A 12,207-nucleotide genomic window follows, 5' to 3' on the forward strand; every position below is an offset into this window, starting at 1 on the left:
TTTTAATTAGTTCACCAATATTTACAAACTTATTATAATAAAATTTAAATTGATAGATCTTATATTTGCAATAAATTATCATATATATATATATATATTACTTTTTTATAACAAAGTAATTATTCAAATATAGTAAAATGTTTGGATTTTATAAATATATTCATAGCGTTTCTATATCGTGCATTCATGCATATCTATATAAAGACTTATATCTATATATAGTCAATAAGCAAAATTTATCATTTTAAGTGCATAATTTTGTATTATCATTTTTAGTATTCAAAATCTTCTCATTATAGTTTCAAGAGTAATACTTTAAAAAACTATAAATACGAAATTATTCGAGTCGAATAGAGTTAATTTATACAAGTTTTGCACATGATTTAAATAATGTACGTGTCTAAAGTTTTGATCAAGCTTGGTTTATTTATTGAATGAATCATCTTGAGTAGATCAATATTGGCTATTCATTAATGACTCTATTTAGGAATTACAACCCTAGTCATTAGACTTATGTTCTAAACATCAAATAAACTTGTTCTTTTTATTTATCTTCTGAGATAAATGAAAACTAATTATGGGCTATGCCTTCACGATTTTACATATAACTCATGAGTCCTAATTTTGTTAAATTATGAGTTGTAAAATAATTATAAAATAGTTGCAGATATATCATTACTCATTTTGTAAAATTATAGCTATTCCTTGTGACTTTTGAGAATTAGCGAGAAGATCTTTTGACCTCTGCAAGCATATACACAGATCATTTTGTTTTATCATAAACTTAGTAATTTGGATCTATGTAAAACTCCTTACGTACCAAGTAGGCTTTTTGATGCATGTTATATATATATTGTAAGAATTGTGGAAACAACGTATTGAAAACACCAAGGACCAGAAAACACGATGAAAAGGGATTGGAAAGAGTTGTTTTTCTGTGTGTATTTTCACTTTAATTCTGTCCGTACAAAGCTCTGCTATTTATAGCATTTACATGTATGTCACTATACTACAAATTCAATAGAGTACAGAGATACTTTATTCTTCACTGCTTTCTGTTTTCATTTCCCTTTGCAAATTCTTTCTTTTCCTTTGCTGACATGCATACCAATGTTGATGTATGTGAGGAAGAATATATATATATACTTACGTACAGTTATATTAATTACGTTAGCATACAGGAAAATAATTAGGAAAACTAAACACTAACCTCCAGGCCAGATTCTCCTGCCCATGCCCACGGCATTGAGTACTCATAGTTGAAGCCTGTCGGTGATACAACGTCCAAAATAAACAGTAAAAAAATCTAAGCTATTTAATTACAAACCCCACAAACTATATAATTCTTCTATTACTATTAATTAGCAAAACTTGAATTTTTTAAAAAAATAGAGAGAGCCAATTTACGTACGTACGTGCAATAATTTGGACTCCACTTAGTGCCTGTTTGAGGTCGGACTTCATTATAAAGCTCTACTATTGAAAATCGTTTGGTTTTTCATAAACATGCATTTAAATTGTTTTCAAAGTTAGTAAAATCAAACTGGCTATATTTATAAGTGAAGATCAATCTTAGAGAATACCTACATTTTGTGCAACTAATTAAACAGATGATTCAATAATACTCTGAGAATTGGCGGATCAAGACAGTCGATGGTCCTCTCTCTACTCTGAAGGGTAAGAGTGTAAGGTTAATTTATGGTTTTCTTTCTATCTCGGTACAAAGAATCTTGTCTCTCCGTGTGAGCTGAGAGTTGGTTTTGTGCTCTTTATTATTTTGTTGTAAGGTTTGGCCTGAATTACTCTGTTCTCAGAGCTGAGGGTGCTTTGTGTGTCTATTTTCTGGAGCTCAAAGCTTCCCTTGGCATACTGTTAGAAGGACTTGGGGTTCGTTGTAAAACAAGTATGGTGGAAGAGGACCTTTGCAAGCTATGGGAAAGACTCAACCTTAATGAGGTTGAAGATGTCTTAGTCAAGGTCTTAGACCAAGAGATCTTGGCGGCGGCTCAGAGAGGAACTAACTGTCTAATGGTAAAGGTCATCACCGATAGAAACTTCAATAAGGAGGCATTTCACTCCACCATGTCACAGGTATGGAAAGTGGAATGAGGGATGGCATTCACTGAGATAGGTGAGAGTAGCTTTATTTTGGAGTTTGGAAAGATTGCAGACAAGGAAAAAATCCTACAAGGCGATTCCAAGACTTTCGATAGGAATTTAATTGGCATCCAAGACGTCGATAGTAGTCGCCCCCCCAATGCAGTGAGCTTCTCCCCTGAACCCTTTTGGGTGTAACTCCACAATCTCTCTTTTGCTGGTATGACGAATGACTAGGATAAACAAATAGCTTTAGCCATCAGGAGAGTCAGTAAAGTAGAGGTGGACAAAGAGGATCAAGGTTGACGTATATGTTTGAGAGTGCTAGTGGAGGTAGACATTACTAAACCTCTATTCCGAGGAAGATGGGTGCAGGCAAGGGAGAGGAAAATCTGAATAGCTTTCAAGTATGAGAGGCTGCAGAACTTCTACTTCAGGTGTGGGGTCATTATGCACCAAGGAAGGGGTTGCCTTTACCAGAGGAATCAAGTGGACCAACCATCCCAATATGGTCCTTGGCTACGAGCCCTTCCATCCAGGAGTCCATCATTGGCAACCAGGTCCTATAGAGGTAACTCACCTTCAAGCAACCTTGAACCAAAGAGGCAACAACCAAGCACGGCGGGGAAGGGCTGCAAGGCCAGGACATGCAACGATGTAGATAAGGGAAGAACAAAGACACAATGTCAGGAGGCCCAAAGGGAAAGTGGTATAATGGTGCAAGTCTGGAAGATGTTTCTGTAAGGCCGCAATCCCATGGAAGGATCCAGTGCAATAACATGATAGGTGAGCTCCCACACTCTTTTATAGTGAACAAAAGCCACCTTTTACCCTTAGGAGAAACCTATAAGCCAGTCCAAACCACCCTACCAAAACCAACCCTTTCACCTCCTGGAAAAAGTCCAGATGTTGACATGAACCAAGACCCCATAACCTTAGTTTTTGAAACTGATGAGATCCATCCCAATCCTTCCACCAAAGTCTCAAAAAGGCATGACAGAGGCACCCATGTACACTAGGCCCTTGTCGAGTACTCCATAAAAACTAGGAAGTCCACCTAGAAAAGGAAAGCTTGAGACCCTCCCTCCTCAAGTCCTGGTATCCCTACTATCCCAACAGAAGCCACAAAGAAACGAAACTATATATAGTAAAATCTTGGGAGACATCTCAAATATCCATGAAACCAAAAAAAACAAAACTACAAGTCATGTGTGCTAAGCTCCACCATGTCAACAAAAATGGTGCTCAAATGTTACTGGTAGAAGCTGCAAGACAACCCTGCCAAGAATCATGAACCTCATTAGCTAGAACTACCGAAAGTTTGGGAACTCTTGGACAGTTAACTTCCTTAACCTCCTAGTTAAGGATAAGAGCCAATCCATGATTTTTCTCATGGAAACAAAGTGCTCAAAAACAAGAGTGGAAGAAGTCAGTAGAATCTTGAAGCTTGATGTGTGCTTGGCTATTGAAAGCAAAGGGAGTAGTGGTGGCCTTGCATTAATGTGGAATAATAAAGCTAAGGTGGCCATCTATAACTATTCTAGATGGCATATCAATGCCCATATTTCGAATAATTCATACACACACTCCTGGTTTTTCACAAGATTCTATGGTCATCCTGAGACCTCTAAAAAATGTAGCAGTTGGAAATTCTTAAAATCACTTAAACCAATGGATGTAACACCATGGCTATGTTGTGGTGTTTTCAATGAGATAACTAGTTAGGATGAGAAGAAGGGAGGTCCTCCTAGGCCTTATAAACAGATGGAGCAGTTTAGAGATGCCCTTGAATGGTGTCCCCTGAATTTGGTTAGGACGTTAGGCTCAAAATATACTTGGTCTAATAATAGGAGTAGACAAAATTTCACCAAAGAATAATTGGATAGAGCTCTAGCCAATCCAGCTTGGCTACAATTATTCAAGGAAGCCTGTTGCACTGTCAACCCTACTATTAAATTAGACTACTCACCTTTGCACATTGCCTTAGCTAATAAAAGAAACCAAGGATGGCCTAAGTCTAAAATATTCAAATTTGAAGCTGCATGGACCTTGAAGGAAGACTGTGCCACAACTATTAAGGAGGCGTGTGGGAGAGTAGCTTCTGATGAGAGTTATGCTACCAGGATGAATATAAGATTTAGTAATTGCAGCTCAGCTCTTAAGAAGTGGAATGCTACAGAAAACAAAAGTACGCCTGCTGATATCAAACGATTGAAAAGTCCCTAGCATAGGAAGATATGAAATGAAAGTAAAGGGCTAAACAACATTGGCTGAAAATGGGAGATAAAAACACAAAATTTTGTCACCTGCATGCCACTCAAAGAAGGAACACCAATAGAATTACTCAAGTCTTGGATGGTATTGGGTCATTGATTACTGAAAAGCAACAAATTGGGTCTATTTTCTCATATTTCTTCTATGATCTCTTCACCACATTGGATCCTTTTGGTATTGCAGAATGCCTAGAGGACATGCCCTAGAAAGTATCTCCTGATATGAATGAATATCTGGGGAAGGAGTTCACAGTGGAAAAATCAAGGGGCAGTGTTTCAGATCAATGGATTAGGCTCTCCAGGACCAGATGAGTTTCCAGCCTTATTCTATCAATCACACTGGGATCTGGTTGGGGAAGAAGTCAGTAACTTTGCTCTTAACATTCTGAACAAAGGTGGCTCCTTGGAGGGAGCCAATGATACCTTCATTGCCCTTATCCCAAAGGTTAAAGAGGCCAAAAGAGTTTCTGACTTTAGGCTTATTAGTTTGTGCAATGTATTATACAAAATTGTAGCTAAAGTGATTTCAAATAGACTCAAGTTTGTATTACCTAATATTATTTCCCCGAATCAGAGTGCTTTTATTCCAGGTAGGGCCATCACAAATAACATTTTGGTGGCTTAAGAAGCTCTCCACACAATGACAACCAGATTGCAAGGAAGATCAAGTTTTATGACATTCAAACTAGATATGAGCAAGACATATGACCGTGTGGAATGGCAATTCCTGTCCTCAGTAATGTGCAAATTGGGATTTGAAAGCAGCTAAATCTTCTGGGTGATGAAATGCATCTCTTTAGAGTCTCATATTCCATCCTTCTCAATGGAGAACCTCAAGGTTCTTTCAAGCCCTCTCGAGGCCTAAGGCAAGGGGACTCCCTCTCCCTTTACATTTTCATTCTGTGTGCAGAAGGTTTGTCATGTCTACTTAATAAGGCAGAGAGGGATGGGTGTATCACTAGTGTCCTGATGGGAAGAGGCCCCATTAGAGTCAATCATATATTCTTTGTTGATGATAACATAATCTTCTGCAAATCCAACTCCCTTGAATGGAGTAGGTTCACAAGGATCCTGAAACAATATGAACTTGGCTCTGGTCAGATGCTAAACAATGAGAAATCATCCATTTACTTCAGCAAGAAGACCCCATCTGAAAACAAGAAAACAAGACAACTGGCTCCTTTGAGAAATACCTTGGGCTTCCTGTCATGGTGGGAAGAGCCAAGATTGCATCCTTTCATGGGTTAATTGATAGGGTGTGGGCTTGAGTTACCAATTGGAAGATAAATTGCTTATCTATAGCTAGAAAGAAGGTCTTACTCAAATATGTCCTGCAGGCTATTCCCACCTACACCATGGGGATCTTTCTCCTCTCTCAATCTATCACAAATAGGTTGGATTAGCTTCTAAGGAAATTTTGGTGGGGCTTTAATGAGGACCATTCCAAAATTTAGTGGGTCAAGTGGGACAAACTCAGAAAGCCAAAGAATCAAGGTTTGGGATTCAAAAACTTCAAAATATTCAATTTGGCTCTTTTAGCAAATCGGGGTTGGCAAGTTCTCACGAAACCTGGCTCCCTTACTGCACAAAGCCTAAAACAGAAGTACTTTGCCCATGGTTCCATCTTGAATGCAAAAATGGGGCAAAGACCTTCTCTAGCCTAGAGGAGTTTGAAAGCTAGACTTAATTTATTGAAGGAAGGCCTATTTTGGAGAATTGGCAATGGGGTAAAGGTCAACATATGAGAGGATAGGTGGCTGCCAAGGCCCTAACTCCAAACCACTGCAGGAATGATGCAATGGTAGTAACTCAGGTGGCTAAATTGATTGATCCAGTTTTAAGAAAATGGGATGACAGCTTGTTAAATAATCTATTCTCACAGGATAGTGTGGACATCATAAAGGCCATCCCTATGAGTTTGGGCAATAGAAAGGATCGTTTGAGTTGGGACATCAAATGGCATCTTCATAGTAAGAAGTGCATACCAGCTTCATAGAGAGTTACAAACGAATCTAGAGGGTGGTACCTTATACAATCCGGCTCAAGATGGTTTTTGGAAGTCAATGTGGAAATTGCAGGATATACCCCTCCATGGTCCGTGAGTTCTACATGGAGATGTCATCCATGCCATAGGATGTAGATACTCAATTTGTAACTGTACACGGTGTTCAATTTGAGGTATTGACAGATGTCATCACCGAGCTACTCGGGATCCATTGCGTATTTAAGGCATCGACAATAGTGGATGATCAGCCTGAGGATGTACTAGATGTAGGCACATCTGTATCATCTACTGGCCCAATCAAGTCTATGGCCAGAGATGTAGACCGGTTGGAGGGCGATGGGAGTGATCAACCTCAGGATGACGATTGGAATGAGGATTTCTTGATTCTCACTAAGAGATATTGTACATCGTTCAATAAGAAGAACGTTCTCCCAAACATTGTTGTAGCCATTTTTCCAGATGTTCCATCTCATAGTTGCAACAAACGTGGATCCTATGGCACATAAGGCCACCTTCAATCAGACTCACACACAGCTCCTCCTATAAGTGGCATGTAGAGAGCCCATTGACTTACCAGTGTGGATATTTGAGAAGATCCGTTACAATGTGATCATCATCTCCACTGACAACCTACCATATGGGGTGATAATTACTCGGCTATTACTGGAGCGGAGGTGGCACCCCAAGTAGTGGAGTGGTTGACTGAGCAGATGAACCACCTAGACATGACCTCACATTGTTGGAGCATTGGACAAGGAAAGGGTTGTGCTTAGCATGAGCCTGTGCCTATACCAGATCTTATTCCACTGACCTAGTCTGGGGCCGATATTGCTCCCCATAGCAAAAGTACTAGTCAGCACCCTAATTAGTTCGATAGGATGGTCTCATATATTACTGCACACATGGATAGACAGATCATGTCAATACAACAAAGCATCTTCAAGGTTGGCCATCATTTAGATATCCTAACCAAAAAGGTTAACACATTGTCTGAGAAATTTCATACATTTATAAGCACCTCATACTTTGCTTTGTTGCACTTATATCGTATTTTTTATTTATATTTTAATATATTTCTTTTTCTAGTCATTATGTAATGAATGATATCATTTAATATATCTAGTGTTTTTGTATTTCCATTCTCAATCTTTTTTAATTTGAAATTCGATGTTTAATTTTAAAATAATTCACATTCGAATGTTATGACTATTGTTTGAACATAAACTAAATCATTTAAACTGTATAACAAAATGTTGGAACGAATAGTCTACACATTTGAATGAATAATTTACAATTTCACACGTAAGGTGGCTTAGTGTTTGAACATACATGATATTTTATACGTTTGAGTTATGTTTAAACAAAACACTACCATTTCTCATCCATCTTTCGTGACAATTTTCTTAAACAGTCATAGAAAATCATTTTTGGTGACGGGTTCAAGATTGTCACAAATTTAAAATGTCACCAAAACTTAATTGCGTGGTAGTGGGGAGGCAGACACATCAACCTTCCATAGATGTCAAAGAAAATTTCTACACGTCAAGAACCAATTCATCCTCCCCATTATAATTTGGGGATCTTTAAGATTTTTTGAGATTTTTGATAGATTTAGGGTCAAAGTTGCTCGAATTTGTGTTGTTCTGCATCCCTTCCATCATCATTCTCTCTCTCTTGAGTTTTTAGTGGCCAGTAAGATTGAGATCACCATGTTCAAAAATCAGATCAACAAATCGAAGAATGGTGTAAAGATCGCAAAACAAAATCGAAACACTAGCAACAAACACTAGTTCCAATACCCAAAAACCACTAATACTGCTTATGCAAATGCTCCAACCTATGTAGATTAGTGCTATTTTCTTTAATGATAAAAGAGGGATGAAACTTACCATCCTTGCCAAGAATACTAATAATAATATTATCATAACAATATCAATACTAGAGTCATTCAAACTTTTGGTATCTTTTGTTTACTTTAAACTCGCTCAATTTTTCGTTGGATGTTAGACTTTGGAGGAACAGAGGTATCAAATGAGATTTTTACGAAAAGTAAAATCCTAGTTTCAACCTGCTGTTGAGAGAGAGAGAGAGAGAGAGAGAGAGAGAGAGAGAGAGACCTAATTAGGGCCAGTTTGGGTGTTGAGATACTCTCAACACTTCTCAACACTCTCCACTACTATTCATTACTTTATTATTACTTTTCACCTCATTTTTACTATTATTTATTACTTTTTACTACTATTTAATATTTTATTATTACTTTTTATCTACTTTCTCACTACTATTCACAACACTTCTCAACACCCAATCTGACTTGTGTATTCTACGTCTGCCATCTTCTAGGGCCACTAATGAAAACGACCAACTGAAAGCAAGATTGATCTAGCAAATTAACATCTTCTTCGTCCTCTCTAGCTCTACCGCTGATGAAAGCTACCATTTCTCTCAATTTCTTTTCATGGGTAAATATCTCTCCATTTCTAACGAATTGTTCTCATACCTATTCTTCGTTTTCTCATTGTTTTTGGTTGATGATTTTCTTATTATTAGATCTGTGATTTTTTATGTTTTTTCACATGTTATTGGTTATCGAATTTTCTATTTTGTGTTCTCCCCTACACTTTTCATTTGTTGCTGATTTTTCTATTTGGAGGATCTGTGCTTGGTTGTTGATTTTCATGGATCTTGGTTGTTGTTTTTGGTTGCCAATGAATTATGGTAAATTTGGTTGATTTTTAATTTATGTTACTTAGGATGTGATGATGCAAAATTTGCACACTTTAAACCATTTTGTGTATACATTCAATATCCCAACAAAACACTGAAATATTTATTTTTTGGAAAATTTGGTGACCTACTTTTCCTTGCAATCCCTGAATATATGTTGCAATTTCGCAAGCGAGCCACTTTTGTATGACTTTGGAAAGCAATCTTTCATTGCGATTTCGTCACTACATTGCAAGTTAAGACCAGACCATGCAACCATTTATAACATATTAAAGCTCTTTATTTTGTATATTTTGTCCTTTTTTCTCTCTACCATAACATCAACCATAAGTTTTATCGGGAGTAGATTATGTTTAGTTTCTTTCCCTCTAGCCTTTATATTCCTAGGTACACATGAAACATTTTAGGAAATTTGTATAATCAATATAATCAATTTTTTAGAATATGAACTCAATTCCAATGGAATGTGGCTATATGTGTATAATGGTGTTGCCCATTGGTGAGCAGCAGTGGGCAGCAAGCTCACCAATGGGCAGCACTAGTCATTCATAGAGGTGTAACTGGTCCGGTCCGGTTTTGGATAAAATTTAGAACCGAACCGATATGCATCGGTTTTACATTTTTCAAAACCGATTATGCACCAGTTACCCTCCTAAACCTGTACTCCGATTTTATCGATTTTCGGTCCAATTTTTCATTTTTAATGTACTATATTATATATTATATAATATATATATATAATATAGTATATTATAGTATATAATACTATAGTGATAATATATTGTAGTATATTATATTTGTATTATAGACTATAATGATATATTATAATATATAATATAGTGATATATTATAATATATTATAATTTATAGTGATATAGTATTAGTATAACTATTAATATGCATTATATAATATTAGTATAACTATTAATATAATAAACAAAATGATATAAGATTTTAAAATTTAATATTATATTAATTAGTAATTTATCATATAATACAAAACTATTTTATATATAATTATATATTATATATAAAAATTATATAAAATAGAAAAAATTAAAATATATATATATATGAACAGGTCTGGTTCGGTCTGGTCCAGTTTTAGAAAAAGAAAAATCGAAACCAGATTGATTTTGACTGATTTTAAGAAAAATAAAATCGGTACCTGATCGAACCAAACTCGGGAGAGGACCAATCCCACTGGTTTGGTCCAGGCCAGTCCGGTTTACTAGTTCACCGGTTTTTTTTTAATACCCCTAGTCATTCATGTTGATTCCATGATGAAATGCTTTACATTTTACACTTGCAAGAACCACCAATTCATTCACAATTTTTTATTTTATTTTTTGTTATGGTCCGAAGATCTTTTGGGTAATTGAACGCTTACAATGGAGGAAGCTATTCTATTCATGATGCTTCTCTAAAATTCTTTTGGTTAATTGAAAACTGGGGTTCTTGAGTTGGAGTTATAGAAGTATTCGAATAGTTTCTAGCAAACAATCAATTGATTAGGTTTTAGCAAACTATTTTAGTCGCACCATCCCCCTATAGAAATAACCTTTAGGATTAGAGTTGGTCTTCATGCTCTGTTGTTCCATTACAAAATCTGACTTGATCTTTAGCAAATAGAGTTTGACAAACTGCCTTGAAGTTTGATAGCAAAAGTGTACCTTTGCTTTTGTGCCACGAAATCATGAATGGAAGAGATCAGGTGTCGGACAATACATTTATTGGAAAATTTCCTTTTGCTTGATTTGGTCCCCATATATGGAAGCAGTGTTTTTATTTAGAAATATGCTCACACTCAAACATATATAATATATTAGTGTGAGGGGGTTTTCTCCCCCCCTGCATTAAGGACCCTCATTTACCAAAACCCTAAACACTGGCCCCCGATAACCCGGGTTAGGTTACAGACACCCGTTTGCAAGTTTACAGCTGGCAAAGGAACAGATGTGACAAGCCACCCAGATACTATATAGCCCACCCCCATTGGAGATCAAACCTGGCGAGATAGGATCAAGAAAAAGGAGCGATTGATCCTTCTACCCCAGAAATCGGACTGATAAGATGAAGGCAGTTTAGAATAAGGCCAGTTAAGAAGCGACCGCATTAATGATAGTTCTGCCCGAGCCATGCGCCACATTAATGGTGCCACCACTGAAGCTCACCACCTTAGTGAGAGTTATGGTAGAGAATTATGACAAGAGTGAGGGCCCCACAAAAATAGAAAGGATATGTTCCTCCCCTCAGGCACCATTATAAATAGCCATATCCAGGTACGAGGAAGGCTCTCTGATTCTCCCATTCTCTCTCAATCTAAAAGCTTATTTGCAAACATCCAAGAACACTTACCTTAGTGTTTTGTAGGCCCATCATTGAAGGCCAGAGTCCTTGGGACCCCGCCAAGGGTGTATGAAACATCACATTAATAGTGGCACCATTTGTGGGATTCGAGTAAAGATCTGTGTAGGTCTTACGTGTACTTCGTGCGCCTGAGACATTTCGTTCCAGGCTCCTCGGGTGTCGGAGGTGACCAGTCCTAATAAGCATGGAGGCGTCTCCACAAGGAGATGAGATTCCTGGAAAAGAAAAAGGAGACATCTCAAAGGTGATTTCGGGCATCGGGATAAAAGTCGTCCACCCTCGAGCCTAGAACAGCACCTTGCCACTGTCGCCTAAACACCCCTCGACAGAGAAGAAAGCTCGAGACAAAAAAACACTTAAGAACCTGGATCCGAATGAGCCATTGGAGTTCATTCATTTAGACCCTAATTGACCAGAAGCAACCTCAAGGATTGGGAGCGAGATGACGCTGGAAATGCAAAATGCCCTATGGCAGCTTCTTGTTGAACATCAGGATGTCTTTGCTTGGGGCCATGATGACATGCCTGAGATCATCCAACACTATCCGAGCATGGACATGTCCATCAGAAGCGTCAAAATTTTAGCATAGAAAAGAACATTGCCATTATAGAAGAAGTCGACCGCCTGCTATCTCGAGTGGCTGTCAAACGTAGTGCTAGTAAAGAAGCCCAACTGTAAATGGAGGATGTTTGTTGACTTCACTGACCTCAATATGCGTGCCCGAAAGATAGTTTC

The sequence above is a fragment of the Carya illinoinensis genome, chromosome 1 (genome assembly GCF_018687715.1).
Source record: "Carya illinoinensis cultivar Pawnee chromosome 1, C.illinoinensisPawnee_v1, whole genome shotgun sequence".
Lineage (NCBI taxonomy): Eukaryota > Viridiplantae > Streptophyta > Magnoliopsida > Fagales > Juglandaceae > Carya > Carya illinoinensis.